This window comes from Quercus robur, chromosome 5, assembly GCF_932294415.1.
Source record: "Quercus robur chromosome 5, dhQueRobu3.1, whole genome shotgun sequence".
In the NCBI taxonomy this organism is placed as follows: domain Eukaryota; kingdom Viridiplantae; phylum Streptophyta; class Magnoliopsida; order Fagales; family Fagaceae; genus Quercus; species Quercus robur.
This window is the reverse complement of record NC_065538.1, coordinates 66,897,810-66,910,279: the sequence shown is the minus strand read 5'-3', so window position 1 is coordinate 66,910,279 and position 12,470 is coordinate 66,897,810. Positions and strand designations below refer to the sequence as shown.

Here is a 12,470-nt window from a genome sequence, read left to right as displayed (position 1 = left end):
TTGAAATAAGTGGTAAATTAGTGGTGAGAAATTCACATGCCAACTGAGTATATAGGGATAATTTATATCAACAATTGGATGAATGTTGAAAAAAAGAAATTAAATATTTTAATCAACGGGTTATAAATGTTGAAAATAAAAAAGCAGCTTATATAGATATTTTACTATTAAATATTTTTATCCCACAATTTCTCCCTCTCTTTCGCTCTCACTCGCTCTCTCTCTCTCTCTCTCTCTCTCTCTCTCTCTCTCTCTCTCTCTCTCTCTCTCTCTCTCTCTCACATTGGTCTTGGCAGTCAATTTTCCAGTTATTTTCTAGGCAACCAAACAGAATCCAATCGCTCCCTCTATGTCGCTCTATATCTCGCTCTCACTCTCATTCTCTCATAGATCTTGGCGGTCAATTTTCCTGTTATTTTCTAGGCAACCAAACAAAATTCAATCGCTCCCTCTCTCTTGCTCTTGCTCTCTCATAGGTCTTAGCGGTCAATTTTCCTATTATTTTCTAGGCAACCAAACAGATTCTTGACTCAAATTTTCTATTATTCTCCCTCTGATTAGGTATTTTTTCTATTTGTCTCCATTTCATTGTTTCAAAAACTTATTTATGATCGGTTTGTTTTTTCTTAGACTCGAATTTTGGCCATATTCTGTTATTTGCTTGGAAGATTTTGAACTTTCATTGTTTTTGTTCCTGAATTTGAAATGCTATGTCAAAACTGAATTTGTGGTTTTGTGTGTTGCATGCTTTCAATGCGATTACAGGTGCATTGGGAGTTCATTTCAATGAATGGTCAAGGAGAGTTCAAATTTCACTATCTGTGGGATTGAAAGCTAGAACATTTGTGAGTTCAAATTACAAGTGCTTGGTAAGTTCTTTAGCTGAGCTTCATACTTAATGTGGTTCTAATTTTCAATTCGTCAGTTTTTTATTTTTGACCAAATTTGTGATGAATCGAAGTAGCTATGACCTCACCACTATGAATTATTATTGTCCTGTGTATGGTTTTAGAATAAATTCTTCTATAGTGGACACTAAGCATGCCTTTTTGATGTAATAGCAGATTCAATCCCCTTAAAGAATGTAAAATATCATGGTAAATAGTAGGGCAGAAAGACAAGTGATTAAACTTTTCACCACTAGCCCAAAATAAAATAATTAATAGGGTAGAAAGCTATGAAGCACGGGTGCGTTTCGGGACTCGGGTGTGGGTCCGGGTGCGAGACTCGGCAATTTTTGAAAGGGTAGGGTGTGGGTGCAGTGGGACTCGGCGATTAAAAAATTATTAAAAATATTTTTATTTATATTTTCTATATATTTTTACTATTAAAATATTCTTAAAAAACACATTACTATGCTTGATTCACAAAACAAAGAAAGAAGAAGGCAAGAAACACATTACTATGCCTTTGAGGTGAGAATTTTGGCTATTCCGGCTAGATTCAAGGTTGATTTCGGCCTGTTTCGGCCGTATCGGCCGTTTCGGTCGCCAACCGAAATGACCCGATATGGCCGATATAGCCCGATTCTGGCTGAATCAGCTCGGTTCGGTGCTAATCAAAGCTGATTCGGTGCGAATCGAGCCGCTTCGGCGTGAATTGAGCCGAGTCGATGCGAATCTGAGGAAAAAAAAAAGGCTTAGACGCGGCACCGGGTCCCGCATAGGGCCACGTCGGACACCGGGTCCCGCATAGGGTCGCATCGAACTTAGGTGCGGCACCCTCCCAGCCGCGTCCGTGCTTTCTTGGTAGAAAGACACTAAGCATGCCTTTTTTGATGTAATAGCATATTCAATCACCCATAATTTTAAGAGGGCTATTAGTGACAATAATACTAACCAATTAATTCACTCTGTTTGTATCAAGTGGATTTATGCATATGAGACACCACTTTACTCCATTGTCACTTTACACTCCATCTGAAGTAGATTTGCACATCACTAGACATCATCAGATTTTCAAGTCGGAAAGGCTTGTCAAAAAGGGTTATGATGGAGATATGCTATGTGTGTATTGCAGATACATGTTGGAGAGCCGTGACCATTTGCTATTTGAGGGTTCATTTGCATGCAAAATTTGGTCTTAGCTACTGCGTTTGTGTGGTGTGAACCAAGTTACGTTCACCTGGGCTGAAGTTCTTAATAATTCCCCATAACTAATCAGCAGAAAAGAGGGTTCAAATCTCTCTTTGTAAACTAGATTGGGCTGCATCAATGTATCATGTTTGGATTTAGAGAAATGCTACAGTGTTTAATGGAAGAATCTTGTTAGAGGAGGCTTTAATGCAACAGATCAAAGATTATGTGAGGTTGTGTGCAGGTAGTTGCAAAGCAGTGACCAATTCACATTGCTATAGGGTCTTATGTAGTAAGTGGAACATTTCTTTCTTTATTTTCTGACCCTGTGCTGTTGGAGTATCAGGTTTCCCCTACTGAGAATTGGTGTTTATATTTCTAGTTTGATTTGTTGATCAATAATATCACTAATTCATCAGAAAAACTTAGGGTGGAAACATCATCAAGGTGAAAAACGAACTTACTAGTTTGTAGTGCACTTATTAGGGGTCGTCAAAACGCTTGGTAAAAACCATTGAATTTGGCTTAAAAATCTCAAATTTTTATATTGGCTTTTTGTTTTTGTTTAGAAAATGGTGTTTTAGTTTGATTATTTTGATATAGGTTTGTGTTTGTTTGTGGATTTTTAAGGTCTAAGTTTGTATTTTTGATATAGGTTGTATTTTTGTGTGGATTTTTAAGCTGGGAAGTTAGTGTATCAAACCACTAAGAAGAGGGCAAGTGGACCCAAGTGCCCTGTCACTGGCAAGAGAATCCAAGGGGTATGTAGTATCTATATATTTGTGTTTTGGTGTATTGGGTCTTTTGCTAAATCTGAAAATGTTTTTTTGATTTGTAGTCATAATTTGTGATTGCAATTTTGCTATTTGTGGATCTGTAACTTGTGTTGTGGTGGATTTGATAATATATTAGTGCATTGTTGTTATTATGGTCATGGTTTCTTGTTTGTATTGTCTGAGTATAATAAGAACCTACTTCATGTAAATGCAAAACGCTTTTGAGTTTAGGTTTGTTTTTCAATTCTTCTATTTTGGCTTCAATATCTCCTTTAATTGCAGACTACTCATAGGAGGAGTAGTGTTACACATTAGGCAACTCTGATTTAGATAACTTACCCATCATGATGTGATGAGGAAGTCAATGATAGCACTTCCTCAACTATAGAATAACTTTTGATAAAGCCATATGTTTTTAAATTGATATTTCCTAGCTGATGCGTTAAGTTGATGTATTTCTCATTGCTAGACTCCTTGACTGGAAGTAGAAAACATTTACTATCCTTCAACCTGGTCTGTGCAAGTCTAGACATAAAAAATAACAATCCATATGTAAAGGGAATATAGCTTTGAGACTTATAGTAATAGGTTTCTCTGAAAACAAAGTAAGCATGATCCATATGTAATGATTTTGTTTTAACACTGTATATTTCTGTAAAAAAATTATAAAAAAAAAAAAATCATCTAATTGTTTTGAAAAGAAAGCTCATCTAATTGTGGTTTGGATTGGTCTGCAATAATTTTATAAAATGTGGATTGTGAATGAGGTTGATAGTGTGGTCGAATTTTAAAATATTAGAAGAAAATAAGCTAAAAAATAGTGGAAGTTCATGTGTCCAATACAGCCACTAGTTTGAATGATTCATTCTTAGGATATATTGCACTTAATAGAAGTTTTTGGGGGAAGGAAGTATTGCATAATTAGTGCATAAATATTTTTTTTAAAAAAAGCATGAATAAAATAGTGGGCATTACAAACTGTGAAGAGCCTGAGTTTGCTTTAGGCTGCTATCATGGCACTTTTAGATAGGGAAGGAATAAAAAAAGGGATATATTGCAGCCATTTTGCATCGTGGTCTTGGCCTTGTAGTTGTTGTTAGTTGTGCCCATGCGTTGGACTTGCACACACCTGGTTGTAAGAGTTAGTCAATATTATATTATGTTCAGTTAAACATTTTCTTTTTTGTTAATTACTTGTACTCATTGGCTCATTGCCATACCTGTAATAGTAACTCGATGCCTCATTTATTTATTTATGAAGGATGCCTAATGGAAAATTCTGTACATATAAATTTGGTTAGGGATATTCAATTTATTGCAATTTGATTAGATTTAAATCAGTGGGCCTCATGTATTAAAATATTAGTAGTTTCGTGAATGGACATGAGCTATATATTTATTTTAGCAGTTCAATTAGCAAGAAAATGAAGCCTTCAATGAATAGTTATTGCAGGCGCTGTTTACATTACCGATGCATTTACTTTCATAAGAGCATTCTCACCAGCTCTCTCATAAAAAATATTATTTTGATACACCAAAAACCTACTTTATCATTTTAACACATCATTTTACAACATACCATTTATCAGATGTTCTATCCTTTAATTCTATACATTAAAATAATATTTACAACATATTAAAATAATATATTAACCCCTCCCACCACCACCACCACCACCACCACCACCACCACCATCATCATCATCAAAATCATCATCATCAACAACACCACCACCAACAACGGCACAACTGCCGCAACAACAACCACCAAGAACCACTACTGTAACAACACCGACAGCTACCACCGGCACAAACCCACATCCACCAATGCTGCCCACAAAAAAAAAAAAAAAAAAAAAAAAAAAAAAAAAAAAAACCCAGCACAACCAATATCGGTAGCGGCACTGGTGAGACCCATCCACAGCCACAAATCTCACACCCATAACCCAATCTCACACCCACAACCCGATCTGAGACCATCCCAAACCTCACATCCACAACCCAATCAACCCACCACCTTCAACCAAAATCGGCCAACCACCAACAATCAAAACAACCAACCACCATTAGAAATACTACCACAACCACCAAAAGAGAGAGAGAGAGAGATCGGCGAGGTGTGGAGAGAGAGAGAGAGAGAGATCTACGGATTAGTGAGAGCAAACCAAAGTTTTCGCCCGATCTCGGCCTCGTCGGTATGAATCGGGTTAGATCTCAGTCTCTGTATGAAAGTTGCAGAGTGTGGTGGTGATGGCTGTTGCAGACGAAGAAAGGAAGAGAGTGAGATAAAAAAATGAAAGTGAGAAAGAAATAGGAGCAACGGAGATCAGAGAGGAGAGAGAAAAGTGAATAAAATAAGAAAAAAAATTATAGCATTGATGTCTGTACCGTCTCATATTTGAGACGGTACTGTAGCGGTGTGCCAAATTTTTTGGCATTTGGCACACCTCATGAGGGTCTGTTTTTGATGTTTGGTGTGCCAAATGCCAAATATTTGGCATTTGACACTCTTGATGAGAATGCTCTAAGAACTCTATTATATATCATGATGGCTTAGTATGGTATGGTTCACACAAGTTGTTTATATTGCAAGAGAAATTATAAGGTCTTCATGGTGGACAAGTGACGTGGTCCACCATTTCATTAAAGGACTCTCACTTGTTTAAAATTGCTGAATCAGAAATTTTTTTTAATTGCTAACTCAGCAATTTTAAACAAGTGAGTCTTTTAGTAGAATGATGGACAAGTGATGTAGTCCACCATGAGGACTATATAATTTCTCATTTTGCAGGGTTGTCATGCTTCATTCTTGTTAGATTGCTGTGGAAGCATATTCAATGAGAAGAGGTCAAAATCTACATATGGCTAGAGTTAGAAACAATTAATGGAGCTATTACAAGAGAAGAGTTGGCTGGAAGTGCTAGAAATTATGGAGCTATTCCAAGAGAAGAGTTGGCTAGAAGTGCTAGAAATCATGGAGTTATTCTAAGAGAAGAGTCAGTTGGAAGTGCTAAAAACAATGGAGCTATTGCAAGAGAAAAGGCTGTTGGAAGTGCTAGAAATTATGGAGCTATTGCAAGAGAAGAATCAGCTGGAAGTGCTAGAAATTATGGAGCTATTCCAAGAGAAGAGTCAGCTGGAAGTTCTAGAAACAATGGAGCTATTGTAAGAGAAGAGTTTGGAACAAGTGAAAGTGGTGGCTCACGAGTTGGTAACTAAAAAAATACATTTAAAAAAATTATAAATTAAAAAAATTCTATATTTATTTTGAATTACTATAATTGCCATTCTAATATTTGCAACCTTTTATATTGATGGTATTAATGCAATTGTGTATGTATTTATATTTTGCTTTAGGTTATTAAATTTTTGATCAATGTGAAAGAGTGCATCCAAATTTATTTATTTTTTTAATTTAAAAAAACTTATTTCAACGTTTACAAACTGTTGAAACTAATCTCAAGATACCATTTATCAACGGTTGAGTGTATGTGGTTAAAAGTAATAAGCAATATCACTTCGATGTTTATTAATAGTTGATAAATGTGTAACATTTTTTTCAATGGTTGCATAGGCCGTAGAAAAGTATTCTCGACATAGATTTTTGTGACCAGTCTCGACAATCATTTTAACCATCAAACATACTTTTTTCGATGGTTTTTAGTACTTTTTTCAATGGTTTCAACCATTGAAAATTATCAAATTTCTTGTAGTGTATCTTGCTATATACTACTATGAATGTGTTATAGTTTGGAGGGTAAAAAAAAGAGGATAACACCATAAATCCACTTAACAGTGTTGACATTTTATTGATTATATATACACCCCAAAACAGCCTAATAAATTAAAGTTTTATCATTGGGCATGACTCATGGAAATTTATTCTTGCTTGAAGATGAATATATATATATATATAAAGGGTTAAGTTTAAGTTACACCTAGTGTAACTCTAAGTAATGTTACACCAAACAATATTTTTTAATTGGAAGTGAATTTTGACAAATCAACCGTTGGATTACATTATCTTTGTATATTCTCCATACTTGTAAAATTTCAAGGTGATCAAAGATCAATAGTCATGTCATCTATTAATTGTATAAATTCGAGTTTTTGTAGTTTAAAATAATGTATAAAAGATGAGTTTATGGATCAAATGGTAAATAACATCCGATTGATATGAAATTTGGCATGCATGTTTAAAACATGTAATCCAACAGTGGAATTGTCAAAAAGTAAATTTATTAACAAGTTATTGGGTAATACAACCCTATATATATATATATATATATATATAGGGATGGATCCAGGAAGGGCCCAAGGGGGCCCGAGCCCCCCTAAGTCCTTTTTTTATTTTTATTTTTTATTTTAGTTATTATATATTTTATTTTTGTAGTTGGTCCCCTTCCAAAACTTTATGTCTCCATTTTCCTCAATAAGACTAGCAAGACTCACCCAAATAGCAACTACCTAACCCAAAAACTTAATAAAAACAATAAAAACATTCACAATTGTGATTGTATTTTTGCCAATATATATATATATATATATATTACCACCAAAGAGCCAAAAAATCATGTGTTATTGAAGAAACTATACAGTAAACTGATATAAATACCAATTGACAGTAGCATGTTATTAAAAATAAAATACAATATTTTATTAAGATTATTCTTCCTTCATTTAAAAAATAAAATACAATACATAGCAGTACCACTATGAATTCTCTAATTTCAACAAAATGAAATCCTACCTAGCCTAGTACTAAAAAAAAAACAAATTTTGTTTTTATTTTTATTTTTGTTGGTAAATAATTGCATCTTAATGTATTTAGAAACAACGATTTTGTGTATTTTTAATTTTTTTTTAAAATTACATGAATGCTTATTTGGATTTTTTTTTTCTTTATACTCTGGCCTCGTTAGCTTAAAATCCTGGGTATATATATATATATATATATATATAGAGAGAGAGAGAGAGAGAGAGAGAGAGAGAGAGAGAGAGAGAGAGAGAGAGAGAGAGAGAGAGAGAGAGAGAGAGAGAGAGCTTAAGTCCAATTAGAATTTTAAATTAGAGTTTAATTTGGCGCCATTTATCTAAATTTATGTGAAGACCACACTATAATTATTCTTACAGGTATTCAATTAAAATTTGAAATTGAAGTCTAATTTTCTCTAAATTGATGTAGGGACTACGTTATAATTATCATTTTATAGGTGATCATTCTCATTAAATCACTTTTTCTTTCCTATCAAATAATAGCCACAGTTCTTTCTCAAAAAAAAAAAAAAAATATATATATATATATATATGAAAGTTCAAAAACATGTACCAATACACTTTTGAACGTTTAGACCCCCAAAAATTAACTTAACCAACACAAGCAATATGTCAAACAACAAGTGTGCGGAAACTTAACATATGCAATAATGTGAAATAGGTTAAATACTATCTAAGCCATAACAGAATAAAATCCACAGCAGATAATATAAAGGCAAAGATAGAGAGGAAGGAAGATGCAAACACAAAGACAACACGCGACGTGTTATCGAAGAGGAAACCGAAGTCCTCGGCGAAAAACCTCTCCGCCGCCCTCCAAGCGGTAATCAATCCACTAGAAAATACAGTTGGGATACAAGGACAGCAATAGACCCTCCAAGCCTAATCTACCCAGTGCACCTAAGCCCTCCAAGCTTCTTGCTCCAACGAGGTTGCGCCGAACCTTTTTCTTTTCTAGCTTCCCGGATTCCGCTACTACACCGTAGCATCAACCAATGAAGATTGGCTCCTTCCTAACTGCTTCCCAGAACTCCAAACGACTGTCTCACAGAGATGATAATGGTGAGAACCAGGTTTGGTATAATGCCTCTCAAGGATTTGACAATGGAGAGGAAGAGAGTAAGGGAATTTGAAGAGACTCTAAGGTATAGATTGTGGGTGAAACAATCTGGTTTTTCTTTAGGGTTTCTCTCTCAAAATTCTCTCTGGAAGCTCTCTTTCAATCGTGGGTTAAAAGGGTATTTATACTAGAGTGAAGAGGAATGTGAAACGTTAGGTTTTTCCAAAACAGGGGTGGCTCGCGGCTTGACCTCGCGGCTTGACCAAGTCGCGAGATCCAGTCGCGAGTTAACCGTATGGCCAGTTGTCCTGTTTTGTCCTGTAGTGCTCCAGCTAGCATGACTGTTCATCTTCCAGCATGCTTGGCACGTGTGCATCTTCTGGCGGGTTGAAGCCGCGAGTCCACCCGCGAGTCCCAGCCGCGACACTCTGTTTTCTTGCACACTCTTGAGCAAACTTCACTCTATCTCACTCACTACCCTTACAACAATCCCACCTAAATACAGGGTTACTAAATGCTGAATTACAAGCAAATTTGGCACGGAATAAAGCCAATTAGATGGTTGAATAAATTCAACCTTACAATATATATATATATTTATATAATAGCCATGGTTTCTTGTGAAAACATAAAAAATAAATAAGAGCCACAGTTCACTTTCCCTTCAACGGATCTACGTTTTTTTTGGAATATGAAAATATCGATAAAAGCTCACCCATTCACTTCCCCAAATCCAACTGTTTTTCCTCAACTCAGAAAACCAAAATTCTAGAATCAAAAGCAGATCAAGAAATCGAAATTCCACTCTTACACAACTAATGGTACATCTTACCACACCGGTTCTGATTCCTAAATATACAGCTCCCCTCGCTTTTTCAATGGATACTATGGAATTTGAAAGGGATCTCTCGAGATTAATGATGCATGCTTTTGGGTATTTCTGTATCTTATGTGGCAAGAGGTTCTCATTCTCTTCCCATTTTATTTTTCTTCACAGTTTTAATGGTCCTGATTTATGATCTACAAAATGCGTTCAAGGCATTCCTAAGGCTTGCTTACTCCTTTCTTTCCTCTGGCTTTGCTTAATTCTTATTTAGTTGCAAGAAAATGACCATATGTGTGTTTGGTGTAATTTGTTATGTTAATAGGGGATTGTCATAAAACTGGGAAACTCCGTTGCCAACAAAGTGAGGCTTTTTTAACTTTCTTAACAAAGGCCATCTATTTTTTACTATATATGTTCTTATTTGGTGTAAATTTTTTCTTTGTTCACAGGAGATTGTCATAAAATACTATGTTGCCAAAGAAGTGAGGTTTTTTAAACTGTTTATTGTCTTAAAAAAACCCACCCAAAGGTTATTCTTGATAGAGCAATTGGTTTTCTGTTGGAGTAACAGAGGCTAGTAGTTGCTCAGTGATTTGTTTTTGTACTTATGTTTCTATTTGGTATTGTATGTCCAAGGGTTCTAATTTTTCTACATAGTAATGTTTTCCGCATAATTGTTTGTTTCTGCAAAATTGTATGTTTTCTGTATAATTGTTTGTTTCTGGAGAATAGGTCTGGTTCCCCTGTATTGATTTTACAGGGTTCTTATGTATTATTTCTCATACTTTATCTAATAAAATTTCTATCTTTTATCTCAAAAAAAGAGGTCAATTATATGATTGGTTGTCGATATGCTTTTTATTAGAGCTTTTAATGTTTTCATTTTTACGTTACTCACAATTCTACCAGAACTTTGTGAAAAAAAATAACTTGAGTTGTTTAGAGAATCTCATTCTATTCAACCTATTCTATATATCATTCTTCATAAGCTTCTTCTTGCGGGAGGAACAACATTGCAAAACCCTATACGGATTTTGAATTCTCTTCCAAGGTTTACCTTTTTCTTTGCAATCTTTTTTTTTTTTTTTTTTTTTTTTTTTTTTAAATGACATCTATCGATTTGTATGTACACATCACTTTAATATTTGCAATTAAGCGGTATTGGGTAATCCTGTTGCATAGCATGTGCTTCTGCAAATGTTTGTTCTTGGATTAATTCTATTGATTCAAAAAACTAACACAAATTTTTGGGTCAACGGTCTAAGAACTAAGAAGGTTCATGTTTTTCAATTTCTCACAAGCTGCTCAAACCAAAAGCAAGCACTAAAGGCTTCTATGCATGAGATTTCATGAGAAAACACCATAGGATATTCAAACCTTGGCTCGATTTAATGTTGAAATGAAAAGAATTTTAATAATGAAGTTGGAATCATTAATGGTATTACTGGCTTTTGATGGCTATTATTATCGATATCTTAATTTTGTATATACTCTTGGATGGGATAGTTTGATAGTTTGAACTTTGAAGTGGTTGTATTTTCAGGAAAAATCAGTGGTTGCAGATAGGAATAAGCCTGAACTTCAAAATCAGGAGCAGCAAGAAGTGAGGTGTGAGAATGTTTGTTGTGTTGGGTCAGAGTTCTTGTCCTTTAAGAGAGAAACAACTATTCTTTTTTTTTCCTAGACCAAAAGATATATGTAGGTACTTCATGTTTGTGCTCTCTTCTTCTTCTTATTCTTCTCTTCTTCTTCTTCTTTTTTTCCTTAATGATGCTGTGGGACATATTTTTGCTGAGATAAAAGTCCTTATATGTTCCTTTCATTCCTGGGATATCTATTGTGCTACCAATCTGTTAATGTTGTAGCTAAGAAGTTGACTCAATTTGCAATTCGTCAGAGTTATTGTTGCAGCTCTAGAGCATTTTCCATTGTTATATTTCAAATAAATATATTGTTGTAATGGGCTGACAAATTTTTTTTCAATGTATTGCTGAAGAAGTGATAGAAGATTTTGTATATTTGAAGGATGTGTTTATTCACACACTCTGTTGCATTAAAATTTTTATTTGAGAGTTTTAGCACCCCAAAATATATATATATATATATATATATATATATATCTTTATTTTAGACTCCAAAGACAAACCCGAAAAGGAGTAAAAGAACCAAACGAAGTACATCGTTCTAATCTTCTTGGAGTGAAGAAGTCTATGGAGTAAGATCCATTGGCTTTGATTTGTTGTGTGTTTCTTTTATTTTGGAATAAATAGATTAGTATGGTAGCCAATTTGCGTTTCTTTTATTTTCGCATACATAGATTTGTATATTAGCAGCAGATTGAAAATATTGACCTTTGGATACCCACACTACACCATGCAAACTTCATGACTAGCCTAGCTACTAGAATGGCCAAAATACAATATAAATTACCATATTTGTTTTACAAATATTAACAACAACAATATTATTATTATTATTATTATTAATCAGTACTTTTTCAAGAATAAAATAATAATAATAATAATTTAATAACCTCAAAAATATTGACACAATTATTCAAAATTTTTTTTTTCTATTATAGTTCAATGTTTATGTGCATAAGCACAAGTTATAAGCTAGTTTATATAATATCTTAATCATTAATTTGATTATTGATTGTATTTTTTATTCTCGTTTAGTCTTAGACCTAATAACTTTTTTTTTTTTTTAGAATACTAAATATTTTTAACACACACATGAGGAGAGGAGGGAAGGTTTTAAAGAAACTTACAGTGGTGTATATCCAAAAGGACCTAACTCTTGAATATACAGCACAGGCTTTAAACCTCTTTTAACTCACACTTATTTCCCAATGTGAGATTTACTCACTAGCCCTAGTAACTGAGTAATCATAAATATATTGTTAAATTACCGATTCTCCAAAAAGCCTAAACTATTAGGAGAACTAATTTAATTAT

General features: G+C 34.1%; 2 long non-coding RNA genes across 2 annotated transcripts; both read left to right on the top strand.

Moving 5' to 3' along the window:
- The first annotated feature begins 214 nt into the window (after positions 1 to 214).
- On the top strand, positions 215 to 6,228 carry LOC126726760 (uncharacterized). The gene is made up of 3 exons (XR_007656061.1): positions 215 to 561; positions 766 to 869; positions 2,731 to 6,228. It is a non-coding gene; the product is annotated as an uncharacterized LOC126726760 (long non-coding RNA).
- A 3,088-nt stretch (positions 6,229 to 9,316) lies between these two features.
- Positions 9,317 to 11,554, top strand: LOC126726759 (uncharacterized). The gene is made up of 2 exons (XR_007656060.1): positions 9,317 to 9,648; positions 11,057 to 11,554. It is a non-coding gene; the product is annotated as an uncharacterized LOC126726759 (long non-coding RNA).
- The last annotated feature ends 916 nt before the right edge of the window (positions 11,555 to 12,470 follow it).